The sequence below is a fragment of the Parus major genome, chromosome 1, assembly GCF_001522545.3.
Source record: "Parus major isolate Abel chromosome 1, Parus_major1.1, whole genome shotgun sequence".
Classification (NCBI taxonomy): Eukaryota; Metazoa; Chordata; class Aves; order Passeriformes; family Paridae; genus Parus; species Parus major.
In genome coordinates, this window is record NC_031768.1 from 78,642,045 (window position 1) to 78,660,905 (window position 18,861).

General features: G+C 41.9%; 1 protein-coding gene across 11 annotated transcripts in view; it reads right to left on the reverse strand.

Moving 5' to 3' along the window:
- Positions 1-18,839, reverse strand: part of FAT3 (FAT atypical cadherin 3) — a 340,610-nt gene extending 321,771 nt beyond the window's left edge. For 7 of the 11 annotated variants that reach the window (XM_015635094.3, XM_015635120.3, XM_015635102.3 and 4 more), the window contains exon 1: positions 18,244-18,837. The gene's annotated coding sequence lies outside the window, so the exon portion shown is untranslated. Of the gene's footprint in view, positions 1-18,243 lie in introns of all 11 variants that reach the window. The other 4 variants (XM_015635137.3, XM_015635127.3, XM_015635112.3 and 1 more) reach the window with 2 other exon arrangements.
- Between the last annotated feature and the right edge of the window lie 22 nt (positions 18,840-18,861).

Genomic DNA, 18,861 nt, shown 5'->3' on the forward strand with positions numbered 1-18,861 from the left:
ATATATATATATATATATATACACACATATATACACACAACATACAATAAACTGCTGAGGAAATTCAGCCAATGAAAATGAGAAATTCTAATGAGACAACTCATGGGAAAATAAAGGGCTGGACCTCTTCTGTGATGCGCATTATTGAAACAATCAACAGACAATCACTGTATTGGTGCCTTCCAAGAAGAGCACTTCAGCATCCTTTGTCTGTACCACAATACCTGTCTCTCTCCCCCTGCTAAGAGAGAGAGAATTTTTGCTGGCTTACAAAAGAGATTGGTGTTATATTTCATATAAGCACATAGACTTCTTTCATCTAGGAAGTTCAACAACTTCCTAGAAGTTCATTTTCCTATTCTTTGAAGTAAGGAAATAAATTGTCTTATCCTATTTGTCTTATTTGGTGGTCTAGTTTCTTCTGACCATGCCATAGTTAAGCATGAGCTGGTTTCTCTCCACCTTGGAGGGTCATCAACATCAGATTTTCAACTCAAGCATAACTGGAAATCAGTTTTCTTGAGAATATCATTGCTACAAAAGGAAAAAAAAAAATATTTGAAACTTTACTTTAAGCCCTACCCAAGGTTACAGACTGCAGTGGCAGACAAGTATCAAAGTAGATATTTACAAAGCTTCGCGATTAGGGGAACCTAATGAAAAAGTTGTGTAAATCCTAGGCAATATAACATGACAACCTTATGTTCCTATTCCATTTATCTTATAATTTTTAAAGAAAGCGGGCTAAGACCTAATCTCAAACACACTGCTGCAAACCCAGCCGTGTCAATAGCCCACAAAGTTTTAGATTTTCACTGCAGTCAATATCAGTCCTGAAACACTAAATCCCACCGAGAAGCAGCATATGCATGTGTGTGTGTGTGCTGTTGAAAGCAGGTTTTAGCTATGTGTACATATGGAAACACAGAAACACAGATTGTGTACTTTTAGGTAGAATTTCATGGTTGGCACTAGAAAAATTGGACCTTCACATCAGGCAGCACTTTCAGAGTTTGATATCATCTCAAATGTGGTATGCAGAGTTGTAACAAGCTCCCTATTGAAGTTATTCATCTATCCATATATTTATATGGCCATCATCATTACATTATATGAAAGTCCCAATGGATGAGCTATTAAGCTGCCACTTGGGCAACCTAAGAAATGTTTTATTCATTTACTGAATTCCTTTCTTGTGGGATATTTGTTTTTAAGAGCTCATAACACATACATACTTAACACACAGGAAATGTAACGAGATAGGTTTCAGAAACAAAGTACAAAGCAACCCGCCATAAATTAGGAGGCATTTCTTTAAAGGCACTTCTTGTCAAAAAATGCTATGTTTGAAGTGAAGAGAAAGGTTGTGATTACTTTTCCTTGATTTTAAAACAAGGAAAACTTTGGGCAGGAGCTACTAAAAAAAAATCCCTAATACTATTCAACACGGTTAGTATGAAGGCAAAAATGGGAAAAAAGAAAGGAAATGAAGGGAAATGGGAACAGGGAAAAAGGAAAAGGAAAAAGCTTTCTGAGAGAGGAGAACTGCTCTACAACTGCAGCAGAGACTAAAAGGAAACAACATCCTTCCAACTACCCAAGGAGGTGAAAAAAATAACACAATATAGGAGTCCAGAATCTTTCCACTTTAGCTCTCATTAAATACTCTGGCCTTGAAGTGGGAAGGAAAAAAATGGAGAAACAGAACAGCATGTCTTGATTTTTAATACTCTGACATAAACTTGAACATCATGGAGAACCCTATGATTTTAAATTCAGTTCATCATTTGAGTTATTTTCCTTTGCTCCTTGAAGAAAGACTAACTATGTGACCCAAACCTTGCAGAATAGCTGCAAGGACCTGCAGGTGGCTGGTGCTCCTTGGAGGAGTTGAGAGAGGTATGACCATCATCCCTTTATCTCATCTCTGGCAACCTCCAGTCTGGGCTGCATCCAAACATAACACCCCATCAGACAGAGAAGGAAGACTCTAGTCCCAGGAACTTCCAGGATTCCAGCACACCAAAAATGTGGCTCTAACTCAACATGCAGATATGAAACAACTGCTATCTGTTCCTTGGTTTGACTCCTTCTCCCTAGGCTCATTTTTCTAGTTCCAAAAACCTCCACACCATAAAATACTTGAAAAAGAAAACAGTGCATATATCTCTTGGGTCAACAAGAGCTAAAAGGTCTTTTATAGAATATAAGGAATACAGCAGGCAAATTTCTTAAGCAAACAGGAGGAATAAGCTTTTAGCAGGCCACAGAAGGGATAACAAAAGAGCCTTCTCCTCTCTCCCTACTTTGCCTCCAAGCACAGTTATACTCTGAGAGCATGTTTCCAGTTGGCCATTAGGCAAATTAATTCAGGCAATGTGACTAGCTAATACAAAACAACCATTAAGGACTTCTTTACGTGTCCTTTGAAGACAAAAGAAACCCATCTGTGCTGCAGCTTCCAGCTTCACTCAATCAAGGGTGAACAACCTGATGGAGCTCATATACAGGTCCTCTGGGTTATGAGGAAGAGAAAACAGTTTATCAACTTCAGGTAAATTTCTGAGAGCTGAGGTTTTTATGCACCCACACATATGAGGAAAAAAAAGGGGGCAAGAAACCTTGACTGAAAGGTTTTCATCTTAATTTGCACTTCTCTTGGTGAAGCTGGGTAAAGAAGCATGTCTCCTGACACAGGACAGAACTGGAGACCTCATGGTATGCACAAATACTACAATTTGAAATTACTATTGCTTCCTTGAGAGAGATGTCACAATTCTCTTTCAAACTGTAGCTATTTAAATTTTACTAAATAAACAGCTTTTCAGCAAAAAAAGTATATTTAAAAATGTAAAGGTATTTTTAGGAAGCAGAGCAGTAACATCACATGCACATGAAGTCTAAATAGTAGGTAGAGAAGTCATGCATCTGCTGCAGGAACAGAAGCTCTTGATTTGTTTGGAAGTGGTCTTAATCTTTCTAGCTACCTCCTGTCACTCAAACGTCAACACCAGCAACAGCTAATCTATGCTCATGGTCTAACCACCAATACACAAGGCATGAAACCTCTTCTTCTCAGTGTTATTTTCTACCAACAACAGCAATTTGACTACATAAAAGTTCTGCATGGCCAGGCTATGAGGATCTGCAAAAAGGATACAAGGAAGATTGCAAAGAGTTGTGTTAGGTTTGTAGCTGTCACCTATGAAAGGCTTGCACCAAGGTGCATCAGCGACAAAAAAAACCAAAAAACCTGACAATAAATCCATTGTCAATATTGCAATCAGGAACTGAGAGCCCATGTAGGTCAGTGCCCTCTTGGAAGAAGTATCTTCCATAGCACAGAGCCACTGAAAACTCTTCCAAACTCATAGAAATTATTACTCTGGCATATGGAAGATATCGATCTAGGAGTTTAAAGACCAGGGTGTCATTCTACCTGCAAAGCTGAAGCACAGGCTAGAGAGACACATGGATTTTTTTAGCTCTCCTCTCATTACACAGGCAATATCACTAGTTTGTTGTCAAATGAATACTGAGTAAGGGAAAAGTGTGTTTGAACAACACCTCCCCTAGCCAGACAGCTTTCTTGCACTCCACAATAATTCACCCAGCTAGGAAAGGCTAACAATTTACTGGCCAGGAAAGAAATCAGAATACAGAATGAGAATTCAGAACTTGTGCCATACAGAAATGAATTAAAGATTTGTGTTTCAGTCTAGGCAGGAGGTGAAAAAAACCTTACTGACACCGACAGATTTACAACAGGAGATATATTCATGGAGCTACCTGCTCCCTGAAGAGCATGAAGATCTGCTTTTCCATATATATGATTATATCATGATGTGTTTATCCCCAAAAGAGAAGGTGAAGACAAAATGATCATTTCTGCAGAGTAAGCCCTTGCAAGAGACAGCACTATAAATCCTAACCTTTCTCAGAGCTGCAAATCCTCCTGCTGCCTGCATGTCATTCCACACGGGAGACAGGCCGCTCAGCGTGTAGCAAGTGTAATTCAGGCCGTCCCTAGGAAGTGAAGATTTAGCCACCCAGCCGTATGTTATGAATAACTTTGTTTTGCTAGCAGGTGCTGGGGATTTTTTTCCATACAACACCAATTTTTGCCAAGTATCAGTTCATCAGCAAATGCTTCCACTTGCGAGCAGGAGCCGAGCACCATTTTTCTTCCCAAGGAAAGGGTGCAAAGGGTCTGCCGGACTCTCCCTTTCCCCTCCAGGATGAAACGCGTCTTGAGGAAAATGGAGGAGGAGGGGGGAGGAATAATTTGCCGCCATGTGAGATCTGTCAAAAGTGAATTCCTGGGAGCCACCTTACAAAGGATCTGAACTTGTCCCTTGGTGGTCTGGCTCCAGGGAAACAAAGGCTGCTATCCGGTTTTCACGCTTTGTGTATCTCAAATCCCCCCTGGCTCCTGCTTCTTAGTCACTGTAAAATGGGGATGCATTTGGGCAGTTTTAAAATGAGCTAGTTGTTTTCATAGGGGTTTCCTAATGGAACACACTCAATGATACTATTTCTTGCTTATCTGGACTTCCTTTTTTTTTTTTTTTTTTTTTTACTTTCCCACTAATGTTTTATTCATAAATCTACTTTGACCCCATTCCAAGGAGTCCTAGTTTGAAAGCTCAAGGTACCATGTCAGCAGCAAAAATCCAGCACTGATGAGTCCCACTCCTGTCACTTCTAGTCTTTCCCTAGCTCTCCCTCCACCACAAGTAAATCTGGATCCCCTCCAAACAGCCAGCTTTTTCCCAAGCTGCACCTCTGATCCTTAGGGGCAAAAGCTATACCTCATACACCGAAAAAGGCTGCTGAGGATGAGAAGCAGGACCATAGCCCACCATGGGGCATATTCCAGCTGCATACAGTGGGGCCTGAGCAGTGATTTGACTGGGCTTTTTGCAGTTCTGCCCTTACCATAATGCAAATAATAATGCTAATAAATAATAACAACAATAATAATAGTAGTAGTAGTGGTAGTAGTAAGAAGAGTAACTAATAATAATACAATTGAGATGAGATGAGATAGTCTTTGCACAAAACCCAAGAGCAATCTGAATCTCAACTTTTTACAATACCTGGGAAAACAGCAATGAAATAAACCCTTTTTGAGCTGCATCACTGATTTTAAAGTGATGTACCTGCAGCTAAAAAAGCATACTCCACCTATGCCACACAAGGCTCAGTTCACACCATGAACTCTCTTCCATGGTTGTTTTCCTGTAAACTCGGTAGTCCCAGCTGCTGCTGGTTGCTGCCTCCAGTCTGTTCTGTGTTTGGGATACTGCACATACTCCTCCTGACAGCTTGCAGAGGCTTGTATAAACTATTTGGATATAGTTTAGAGTGAGAAAGAAGTCCATGAGATTTACAACTACTGTTTCCAGGGCCATAAATAGGTATGTAGGTATAAGGACAGCAGTAAGCTGTTACTCTCAGTGGAAAAAAAAATACTATATATCTCCCTCAGACACTCTGTGTGGGGAGGCAGGGGAGCTCAAATGGTCCAGACCTTTATAGATGGGCAAATGAAAGGAGATTGAAAATAGAGATGCATACACAAAAGCTTCTTCACCATTGACAGCTCCATGTAAAATGGACAATATAAAACGGAGATTAAGGGAAAAGACTATCAGGTTGAACTAGAAGATATTTAAAGGCCCCTCCCACACCTAACCATTCTATTGTTCTATGATTATGAGATGCCAAATCAAAATCATCATAGTCCAAAGAGACTGCAGGATAAAGCTTTTCACTCTATACCAAAAAAGACATATGAATATAGCCAGGTGCCCTTAAATAAAAACACAATTAAACAGAGCAACCACTTGAGAATTAGCTAGACCTCACCAACCTAGTCAGGAAGAAAGAAAGAAAAAAAAATTCCTTCTTAAGGCTAGGACTTGGATTATTGGTTTTGCAGTGCCATTTCTCTTCAGGAGAGCTGTGACACACAGCAATAGAAAGAGATCATGATGAAAGTGGAAGGAGAAAATATTTTGATTGAGATTCTCAACAAGTTTGAGATTTGATAACAAAACCTTGATTTAGCAATGAACATTTTTCTTTTGGTAGGGCAGGAATCTGCTGGCACTTGCTGCTGTGTCACAGGCATAGCACAGAGCTGCTTCTGGAGCAACACAGTGGAGCTGTCTACAACCAACTAGAGGTATCTGTGTGGGACTGCCTGCTAGGAACTGCAGATCAGCCACCTTTCTGAAAGCCAGCTCCTCAAAACCTGCCTCTCAGTGGCCCTCTAATAAAAGTCTCTGAAAATTTGGACAAATTGTAAGAGCCCACAACTGTTCAAAAAAAAAAAAAAAAAAAAAAAAAAAGAGAGAAACAAATAAAAAAAAGGATTTTATAAATACAGTGGCTGCTCTCCAACTTTTTCTGCAAAAAAATCAGGTTTGACATTTGTTCAAAAAGACCATATTTAGAGAGAGGACCATTGCCATTACTTTTTAAAATTACATCCAGCTCAGGCCATAGTAGTTTGTTCACCTGCCTAAGTAAAAACACTGAACAACTACATCAGGTCAAATACATCACACTTTCAGATAAGTGGAATACACACTGCAGACATCACATGGGAAACAGAAAAGTAGATGGAGGCAGCCTTAAACCTAACAGTTCCGAGAGAAACCTAGAAATTTCCTTGCAGCTCATGTGTTAAGGTTCAAACACTGCAGAGCAGGAAAGCTCTCCAACAAAGCTGACCTTGGACTGCTATCTGCATTAGAAATGCCCAAATCCATACAAGGTGCTAAATCCAATTATTTTGAAGGGAATATAATAACATACTATTTTTGATGCACACAAGGGAGATCTTGTGGCACTTAGAAAGACAGACCTGCCTTGGCAGTGAGGAAGAGGCCTTGGTACCACCTCTGGTGCCACCTCCACCAGTCACCACCACCCCGAGGGCAGCCCTCAAGGGAAAAGCACAGCACTGGAAGTCTTCAGCATACTGGAACTCCTTCCACATTCCAACATTTCATCTGTACCGAAGCCAGGATTCTTCCCCCCTCCAATGGTCGGCTCATGCATAGATATTTGGAGAGGATAACCACTTTTTAGCTAACCATACATTAACTCAAACCACCACAGCTTCAGCTTTCCAACTCGGCCAGTTCAGTCACCACAGCTGAGAGTCCCACAAAGCCAGTTGCGTGCTTGGAAAGGTTCAACTGTGCAGGCACAGCTCAATTAAAAGCTCCACAGAGCAGACATCACTATTTAAAGCTGAACTGTTCGCTTTTGTTTATTTATAGCAAAACCATTAATTGCTAATCACATATTTGTTTGCTGGAAAACCAACGCTCCAAAATAAACACCAAGTTTAAAGAGTGTTCACAGAACACTGAATGGTATCAGGAACAGTGCTAAAAATGTAAATCAGAAACATCAAAACACATCAGGACTTCAACTGGAGGAACAAACAACCCATTATTTCTGTGCCAGAAAAGAGGTTACCCATAAGCCGCCAGTTACCCACAGAGTCATCTACAGTCCAGCAGTTATTTATGTCCTGAAGAATAACAGGCACCATGGCAGAGTATCCACTGAAAATATCTTCATGGCAATCTGCATATGTTAGATTAAATGAGGTATCTCTTAATGCAGATTTTTTGATAATCACCTTGGAAAAGTGCCTTTAAAATATTTGGCATGAGAGGCAGAACCTCAGAAAAAATGTATTTCTATTTATGATGCAGTTTCAAATGTCAAAATCATACAAAATTTAAAAAAGAAGAAAAAAGTAGCTCAGTTTTCTTTTAGCTCTCCTCACTAACAGAGCTCCATGCTTCCCTCTGGAGAAGCATAATCCTCAAATATCTACAGGAGCAGTGCATTGATAACCAGGGGAAACAGCCATACAGATCTACAACCTGCCCTTCCTCTATGAAACGCACTTTAAACAAGCACAGCAGCCCAGGCTTCATGGAGAGCCTCACCACCAGACACATTGGGAAGCACAAATGAACTCCATGGCAGGCTGCTATCTACCTCCTGAAATCCCCATAGGGGATAGGCATAGTACCCTATAGGTACTGGACTTCTCTGAGGCACCCACACTCACTGGCTGTCACAAAAACTTTAACTGCAAAGTGCCTCCACCGGTGCTGACAGCACTGCCCTTGAGGTCCCTGATTTTCGTGCACGCTTGAAGGTCAGGTTAGTGCACACATGTAGCCCATTTCCAGAGGAGGAAACAGGCACGGCATCTCAAGCCCCTTGCTCCTGGTTGCACAGGAAACCCTTCCCACGTTCTCCAGCTCTCACTGCCTCGCTATGCTACCCTTGGTACATGCAAAACCTAGGTCAGGAAGGCTTCCCCCCCTTTACTTCACAAAGCAATACTCACCAGCATTTATGGCCTAAATTCCCAAAACAGAGGGTCATACAGTTGTGTTTCTCATTACTACTGCCATGGCTACCACTCAAAACTCATAATTTATTTACAGGCCAGAAGTTTGGGTTTGGTCCTCAAAATTACAAGAAGATCTTGGAAAGTTAAGTGGACACTGATCATGGAATGGAGACCAGTAAGGCAGAGGTAACAATAGTAATAATAATAACAACAGTAATAATAATAGTAGTAATAGTAATAATAATAATAATAATGCCAACAACATCAACAACAGTGTTATGACTCCATTATGTTGCTTACAATGGCAGCCAGCAGGAAGAACAGCCACATCTGAATGTCTCACCCTCTTCTATTTGTTCTCCTGGAGTCAGGATCACTTGCAGACAAAGGTCAAGTTGCAAAGCCTGCGCTCCCAAGTCCTGGGTCTGCACACCCAACACTGGCTGGAGTAAATCACCTAGACATGCAAGGCAAGGTCAGGCCCAGTTCCCCTGACCATTCATCATGTCTCCCTCCTGTGCATCACCTTGCAGTCAGACTCCGTGGTCTGACTGCTCCCTGCCTGCTGGTGCCACACCAAGTCCCTGTGGATAAATCTTCCTAACAGAGCCACCCCATCCCATAGACACTTTGACAAGCAGAGAAGTTGCTAGTGAAGTGACCACCACCCATCACATCCTGAACATCCAGCCTAGTGCTTCCCAATAAATGGGGCAGATCCCATGCACACACAGTTACTGGCTCTACACCTTCTGTTTGTCCATCAAGAGGGGAGTAATCACTGCTGGCACCCCCATACCATCCCACCTGTTCCCTGAAAACCCAGGCATGGCTATGCCATGCTGCTTCATCCCTCCTGCCTCATCCCAAAGGTGCTATGATGGTGTGCAGCTCCTAGGAGCTGCACTAGGCAAAGGTACATGGATGTTCTCTCTTACAGCATCCCACAGAAGCAAGCTCAGGCCGCGTATTCACCACTCTCTTACCCTTTTTCTTCTGACAAGAGAAGGGGAAACCTGCTCAGATTAAATAAAAAGGACTCCAGCCTACATAACAACTCTTAACTCATACCCAGTGAGGCTCACTGCTTCTGAATTTGAAACCACAGTTTAAAATGACACATAACAAGGCACTACTTGCAGATAATGCTTCCTCAGGCTTTACCAGGCACTGACTGAAAGTCAGCTTCCTTTTCAACCTGACCCCTGAAAATCTTCAGAAAGGTATAAAAACCAAAAGAAGTTGTTTCAGAAAGCATCAGGTCAAAGATCAAAATCATTTGGAATAATTTAACCTGTTTCCTCTGTGTTTTTAACATGAAACTATGTAGGGGGAAAAAAATAAAATATATATATAAAATAGCAGTGCATAAGCTTACAAAGCAAATTTACCAATCCACACCAAAGGGGGGAAAAAGCAGCATCCCTCACCTGTGAAACTATTATGGGTAATGACAAAATATCTGTATATAGTATAGTTCTGTACCACTTTGATGGGAAAAGATTGCCAATAGCTTTTGGCATATGAAAGCTTCTGTGAGGACTTCAATAAAACTGAGTATACTATTAAAACACCTTCTCATATGCATCCCTAGAATTTATCTTCAAATGCCACTTTATTAAATTCTTTATTCTCTGGCTTTTGGAAAAATGCTTTTATTTTATTAAATGAACTACACAATATATTGTTTCTCTGAAGAAAAAGCATCACTAGGAATATAAAGTAGTTCTTCCAACACTAAAAAACACACAATGTTTTGAACCTGAAACCAGCCTCCAGTAAGAGAGCACACTTCTAGCTTGAGGGAGGGTGTACACACACACACACAAACGTACAGCCCATTTCATCACACCCAGCTGCCTTCGTACCTCATATAACTACACAGCCTGTGACAGCTACAGACATTTCAGAGTTTAAATCCTTGTTGCTGCATTTCTAGGGAATATCCCAAGGTCTAACGGGGTCTTGAAGAACATGAAAGCATTAATTCTTTTTTTGACATGCAAAAATATTGCTCCCAAGCAGACTTTCCTCAAGCGCATATGAAAGCATCCTCTACAGCCAGTGGAACAATGTGATGTGCAAAAACCAGGGAGGTAACACACACAGAGCTTCATGTTCACGTGCAGCATCAGTGAAGGGCCACAACAGACAGTGCATCACCGTGTGAGCCTGGAGGCTCCAACCAACTTCTTTGCAAGAGTTGCAGACACTCTGCGCAACTAAACCTAATTATATTCAGGCATAATCCTTTCATGCCACAGCTTGGTGATCACTTTACAGCAGGATAAGCCACCGTGGCCACCAAAGCAGCTGTTCCAGGCTCAATTACCCTGCTTTTTCCTGTTGTTTTTCTTTTGTGTTTTTTATTTTTTGTGGGTTGTGTGTATGCACGGTTTTGGCATTCATTTTGTCTTTGTTATTGTTGTTTTGGTTTAGTTTGGTTTTTTGTTTGCTTTTTTGTTGATTTTGTTCTCAATGGGGACTGAGCTGCCCTATTGCAAATACGCCTGCAAACAAAAGGGAGGGAGGGAGGGAGATGGGAACTGGTGCCTGGGGCAGGCAGGATCCTCTCCATGTCCATGGCAGCTCAGACTGTTTGTTAAACAACAGCCGGAGTTGAGGCAACCAAGATGGTGTGTAGAGAGCAGAAAGTACCTTTGAGAAACATACTCAAGACTATCAAAATACCCAAGCCCTAAACAGACACATGAAGCATTTAAATGCTTTCACACCCATAACAAGTTTTGTTTACTGCCCAGCATTTAAACAGCTTTTTCTTTACTATTGTAAAATTGTTCCCAAACAGTGTGAATTTCATGTTACAATGAATAGTAGCACTCTAACCCCTATTTACAACCCATTCAGCAACATAATTCCAGAAATAGCACGCAGGATTTCCACACGCTAAGAAATAAAACCTGTTCTTGGCTCAAAAGAATTTGTGCAAATTAGCTGACAAGAATCGCTTCCTTTTGTTCTTCCTCTCTGATATAGAATATTAAAGGAAAAAGAGAATCACTAACCAAGTAATATGAAAAACTTTTATTAAAGCCATTAGAACCACAAAGCATTGTTAACGTCCCTCTAATAATTTTATGCAAAATGTTCAGTATCCAAGGAAACAGCGTAGTAATGAAGTTGGAGACTACTGCATAAATGCACCTTCTAAATCACCACCAAGAATGTCCATTCCAGAGAGACTGGCCAGTTTATTAGTGTGTGACACCCTGATCCCTTAGACATGCTACAGCTTAAAAACAAAAAGCTAACAAGTTACTTTTACATAAAGGGCTCTTTTGTTTCCTGTGTATGAACAGCCCCTTCTTAGCATCTTGTTACAGAGTTCCTCTGCAGAGCTGAAGGTTTCTCTAAGCCCATATTCACCTTCATGGGAGTTGTTCAGTAACAACTGATGGGCACTAATTAAATTGCAGAACCAGTAACAAATGAAGCAGAGATGCTGTCCTTTGCTCCAAGTCCTCAGCAAACTGAAACATGCAATTGAAGAAATACAGAAACTGCGGTCTTCTCCAGACCCCGCTGGTCTGAAATACACTCCATGAGCACCAAGCACTACTGCAAATTGACTCATGCCCACATTATTGAAATTAATTCAAAAATGAATACTAATATTCCAATATCAACAGTTCATATTCTGGAATGTTTCATGGGAAGAAAGGCTACAGTAAGGAAGCCAATGAAAAATTAACTCCTGCTTTTTGGTGTTAGCACCTAGAGCATCATGCAAAACCCCTGGGTTTTCAGCTCAATTTCAGCAAGCATTCATTTATTCTCCTGATTTCTTTAGCAGTTTATTCCCCCCAACAACCACTGAATATAAAGCAGTTCTGGTGGGTTCAACCACTCTGTCTTGCTGAGGATGAACTCTGGTATTCCCCTCTTCCAGGACATGTGACAGTTTATAGGAGCACATAGCAGATGCCCATGCAGTCTTTCTATGTGACCTTTACATTCCTTTTTGGCTCATTTTTTTTCATGACTGACTGACAACATGCACAGTAACAGAACTCTGTCACTATCCTGGATGCTTTTAGGGATTCTGGTTTGGTAAAAGAGGTTCCACCAGCACCTTCATGTTCCTTCCTCTTTTAGGCCTTGTCTCTACAGTTTTCACAAAATTTACTCCTTTCCCAGTGCAACCCGTGTAATCTCTGTAAGGTCTGAACGCAACTTGTCTGCCCTGCTCTTTCCATTCACACTGTTTTTGCAGGGGTCTTCTATTGTTTAAACAACTTTCACATCTTCAGTATATTCTGTCACATTTTTTACACTTCCCCATTTCATTTCCATATTTCATCCCATTTGCATAGGGATGATCCTCATTCTTTCACCCTGAACAGCTTCATCTCCTGGAACACCTCACTTCTTTGTCTGATGCTTTCTTTTCTCAAGCTCCAGAACTCACTTTCACATACCACAAAAAAGATCTCACCCAATTAACCTTTTTAACTGGCTCTTATGCCTAAAATGCTTTCCTAAAAGGCTGTACAAGTTAGGGACATACCTTTCTCTCACTACTCTCTCTCTGTCAGGATATCCCAGTTATACAGCATGTCCTAATGGGAATTTCTGCATTGTATCAGTATACCTACAAATCTGGCTTACAGTACCATAATTATCTGATTAACAGACTGGCTAAACCCTTTATTTTCTAAAGGCATTGCCTTGTACTTGAAGCAGTTGTGCACTCAAAGCACTTCAGCGAGTGAACTTTCTCACTCCCGTTCCATTTTGGTCAGCTCATCCACTTCACCAGTACAGTGTTGTTTTTTTACTTTGCCTATGATGTCAGAAGTATCACACCTCTCTCAAAAGCCACGTCAAAGATGGAATACCTAGAAACACTACATCAATGAAAAAATGGTCACAACCTGTCAGTGCTGTGAGTGCTGGTGCACCTCTGTCAGGCACTTTCTACTTACTGCAGAAAGTTACAATTCCAGTCAAGGTTGGTTAATTCAGAAAATTCAGAACTAAAAAAAAGCCTGGAAGGGCATGAAGGCATTTCAATAACTTCCCAAGATGATACTGCAGACTCACCAAGAACTCAGCAGCAAGGAAATGCTAAGGTGATTTAAATGAATTCAATCTTTATTAGACAGGTGCTAGAGGCAAAACTGTCAATATTAACTACCTCCACAAAATCCACTGCCAAAAGGGTAGCTCTTCCAGCCAAGTAAACAGCACCCTCAGTTTCAGAGGTACATGGCACCCATAGCTTGGTTCAGTGGGAATGACACTGAACTACCATGGGAAACAAGGGCTCTTCACCTCTTCCTGTTTTAGTTTATTTATTATGGTTTATGCTTATCTGTCTGCCATGAATGTCATGAGGTTTAATTAGTTTTGGTCTGCTGACACTGAGTTCCCCTGGAAAAGCTGTATATGCAATCACAGTAGGGTCCCTGCAAGATAATTTTTTTGGCATCCCCAGAGTATCCAGATAAAGAAGCCAGAGGACAACTCCAAAGACAAATTACTCGAAGCACAAAACTCTGCAATGTTCATCTGTAGCTCAAGAATCAAAAGTTTCAGGGACAGTATTTTGGTGCAACATACAACAAAACTGCTGTGGGACTTACAGAAAAAAGTCCTGGTAAAAACACCATCAAGAGCATCTTTCAGCATAGCTCAAGCAAGTGAAAAAAAAACAACCAAAAAACAAAAACCAAACAAAAACCCAACTCAACAAAAACCTTAAAATGGAAATATTAGGGGAAAATAGAGAAACAACAATACTAACAAAAGCACCGTGTGGATTTCTTAAATATCCCAAACAGCTTAAAGTTGCCCAGACTCCTGTATTCATTAACTGTTCAGGACACAGATTTATTTATTTATGGCTCAGAAAAGAATTCCCAGCTCAGAAGCTTTCCAAAGAACAACACTCCCCAGTTCTGCATGGGCACCTCAGCCAACTTGCCTTGCCATTTCTTATTCTGATGCTAATGCAGTTCAAACAACCCAACCCTGCATTTTTTATCTATGCAATAAGCCTATCTTTAGGTCACTTAGTTGTGTCAGTTTAAATCACAACATTCTCACAGAGAAAAATCTGAACATTTTACTTATTCTGGGAACAGAGAAGGCAGAAGAAAAAAAGCTTATTATAGAAACACTATTTTTTTGTTTGTGGTGCCTAATTCAAGCCCCTCTGAAATCTCTCTGAATTTAAACAGCAGTTGAACCACAAGAAACAACAAATTCTAATTAAGATTTGCAGTTACCTTCAAGACAAGGTACCCTGAGAAAACCTGACTGTGCACAGGCCTATCATATAATCATATAATATTATTATATTATTCGGTCTTATCAAAAGTCTGCTGGAATAAAGGCCAAAATTCTATTGATCTCTGTGGGTTCCAGATCTCTCTCCTCTGTAAAATAATCCTGGATCCTGCTACTCCAGTTTTCACAAGCATCCACACAAGAATATTCACAGGGCTTCTCACAAGAGGGAAAAACCGTGAAGCTGAAGCCATCCATGAAAGGAACTGGATTTATTCCAGATGTGGAACTGTTTTTAATTAATTTGGAAGCATTTGAAGTATTCACTCATTAAATATGCTTTGCATTTTACACATGCACATAAGAGAGTACGAAAACCCAAAACTGAAGCCAAATCATAATGTCTTCTTAAAAAGACTCTGACACCACTTTTAGCAAAATTAGGCTCATATGAAGACAAGACTTACAGCACTACCACAGCACACCAACATCCAAAGCATGCAGTTCCTGCCCTGCCCATCCATCCCTAGGGAACCTCACCTTGACCTGGAGAACTGCCTGGGAGCTCAGCCCTGCATCTCCCAGCACAGGACCACTTCCCACTGTGCCCATCCCCATCACACAGAGCAATCCCTGAAGTTCAAGATACGGTTCTCTACGTAAGGATGAAACAGCTTATGGTATATCTATGTGCCAAATCATCATTACTGGTAAAAACCACAGGGAATCCTGAGCTGGAAGGGACCCAAAGGGATCACTGAAGTCCAGCTCCTGGCCCTGCACAGGAAAGCCCCCCAGGATTATGACCACATGCCTGAGATTGCTGTCCAAACGCTCACTCAACTCTGTCAGGCTGGTGCTGTGACCACTTCCCTGGGGAGCCTGTTCCAGTGCCCAGCCACCCTCTGGGTGAAGAACCTTTTCCTGATATCCAGCCTAAAAACTCTGCCCAACACAGCCTCATGCCATTCCCTCGTCTCCTGTCACTGGCCACAGAGAGAAGAGATCAGTGCCTGCCCCTCCGTTTCCTCTCACGAGGATGCTGAAGACCACAATGAGCTCTCTGCAGGCTGGAGCCAGGCCAGAGGGAGGCTGTGCACAGGGGCAGGTCCACAGACAGAAGCTCCAGCGCAGCCCAAGCGTGGGCACGTTTCTGCTCCGTCTAAAGCTGTCTTAGGACACCACCCAGCACAGCAGCAGCGGGACGCTCCTTGTCAAGAGCGCCTGGATCAGCCGCGGCGAGCACCGCGGGATGTTCGCGGCCCCAGGGGCTGCCGGCCCTGTCCACCCCCGCTCGGCGCAAAGGCTCCCGTGGACAGCCGGCTCCCGTGGACAGCCGGCTCCCGGCGCTCTCCCGGCGTGCCGGGCACGGGGATAAGCGGCTCTCGCCTCCCCTCTAGCGGCGGAGCCCGTCCCGCCGCCCGCGGGAGCCGCTCCCGGCCGGGCACGGCCCCCGAGCTGCGCGCCGGGCCCCAGCACGGCGGAGCGCAGAGCCCGACCGAGCGCATCTGGGCACAAGCGCAGCTCTCCTGCTTCCACGGAAGACTTTCAGCTTTGAGATGAGGTGAGCAAAACTGCCGCATAGGATGGAGAACCACAACTAAGTTCTGAAGAGTTGTATTTTTAATTGTCTTTCTTAGACGCCCGAAAGAATCGCGTATTTGGTGACAACTCTCAAACTCTTCCTGCCCTGAGACCAAGTTTTTTATCGGACAACAATGGTTTTGTCTCCAAGGTCTAGCGATCACCAAGCAGGTCAGTTTCTCAGGGATCACAATTCTGCCCAGTGCTACCAAACTGTGTTTGATGTTCTGTTCATAACCAGCACAGAAACATTAAAAACCCCCAAAACTTCACACTTCTTAAAAAGTCTTTTTTTTTTTTTTTTTCTCTTCCTAAAAAAACCCCAAGCAGGAACATTCCAGTTTCTTTCCTTTGGTTGCCAGTGCTAAAATATGCTAACAGCATTAAGGCAAGGGACGACTTGAAGAGCTTGCAATCTGTATTCAGCATAATTAGCAGATGCCAATTTAACTTATTACTGCTTCTTATACTGCTTTCTATATTATAGAAAGGATATCAGTGAAAACCTGTTATCTAAATGACTGTTTTCTCAGTGCTGATATAAAGCAACAATAATGGGAAAATAAGAGTCACAGAGCATGTATTAAGAAATATCTGATTTTGAAATAACATTATAAACAGCCACAGTACAGAAAGAAAGGAATGCCTGCAGACAGGACTTTTCTCTCTTCCGTCACACTTTGTATTTTTAGACTGTTTTTAAAGTAATTACATATTTGGTGGCATTCCTGGTTATTCAAATAAGCAATGCAACATTCCTGGTAAAGCGACACCACTAAATCAGGTTGCTCAACTGTCTCAGCCACTTACAACTGCAAAGCATGAGAAATGAGCACCCTTAAGATGCATTTTCCATGCAGAGAACTAACAGTTAAGAAGTAAGAACACAAATAACTGTGAAAGAAAGCAAAGCAAGCCCTAAAATCAGCCCTTTCCAAAATGCCAAAGCGGCTGGGTCACAGCTAAGGGGACAGTTACAGAGAGCACTTCTGCCTGCCTGCAAAGCAGAAACACATTAACACATTTTATAAAACAATGCCCTCTTGAACTAAGAGGCTGTTGAAAGATGTATCCAGCACACACACAAAACAAGCAGTGCGCACCAAGGTTGTGGATTAAACAGGTTTCTAACACATAAATGACAAAATGACCCCGTCCAGGCATCAGTCACTGCTGGTTCTGCTTGGTGAAGATTCCTTCCTGCTTACAATTCTGCATGTTACAATGCAGAGCAAAAAAATATTTTAATAAAGTATCTTCTGACTCTCAGGCTAAGTTGAAGAGCCTTGTAAGGCTATGCTTCTCCACAGCTTTAATCGATTTCAGCTATAACTTCATTTGCTATGCCTAACAGACAGTGTAAACTTCACCCTTCCCAAGAATTAAGAAGAAAATAACATTTCATACTCCCCCACAAGCAGTGTATGGAAAGCACAAAACAGAACCGCTGCACACATACCCCCCAATTAAACTGGTCTCTGTGGAAACTAATAACTTTCCACAGTATGCACTGTAATCCAAGTAATAATTTTAAACAGGCATAAGCTGCAGTGTGCTGAACTAAGGCATTCTTACCTTTCGAAGGGTGCTTGAAGACATTTAGTTACAGTAAGAGGGGAGAATGTGCATGTTGCCAAGTACTTGCCATGCACCGGGGCTGTGCCTTACCCCACATCTGCGCACGCACACACAACTGGCTGCGTGTGCTCCCTAGGTAGAGAAAGAGCACCAGGAAAGATAAGCAGCAGCGATAATGCCCCAGCTCTATGTCTCAATCAGTAGCGAGCTAAGCTGGAGGAACCATTTGGGATGAAAAGGGAAACAATTCGAAGAAACAGGATCTTTTTTTCTCCTCTGCATGTGAAGAGCTTTGCTTGGGTGACCTATAATACCTTAACACAAAAAATCTTCACAACCCACCTCCCTCCCGAGCCACGGAGTTGCACATGTCAAATGACACCACACAAACAATGCACAAAGACTTTAACAAAAAAAACTAAAGAACCCCTTACCTTTTAGTCAGAGTAAGTGACAGATAACAGTCATGAGAAACTCAGTTGGCACAGCTGCTGTACGTATTTCTCTGCAGACTTCTTTTTAGTGGTCCCAAAAGCATTGAACATAAAAATCCTCCAGCCTGCCTGCTTCATTCTTCAGCAGCAGAGATACATGCTGTCACGGTAACGCAAAGGAAAAAAAAAGGCAAAAGGAACTATAGATCTTAGTTTTTAAAGCCTTTGTGCTTATAGGGAAGAAAGAGTAGGGGAAAAGAAGGAACAGAGCAAACACTTTTTCTAAGAGAAATGTGGTCTTGTCTATATAAGTAACCACAGCACAGAAACATTCAGTTTGAATCTCCCTGTTTGCAAGCTCCTTCAGAAAAATAAAAAAAATAAAAATCAGTCTTTACGGGGGAAAAAGTCGAATGCATGGATGGGGGGAAGGGAGAGGAGGAGGGTACTGCTCCTATGTGACATACATATGGAATGAGCATTAGAACAATGCTGACAGGACAGCTAAGCAACTGCACTCTGGGGCAGCAGTTTTCAAAGCACAGCTTTTGCAGCTTTGCAGAAAGGAGAGGAAAACAATTAAAATAAAAAAAAGTGCTCCGCAAATGGGGGGGGGGG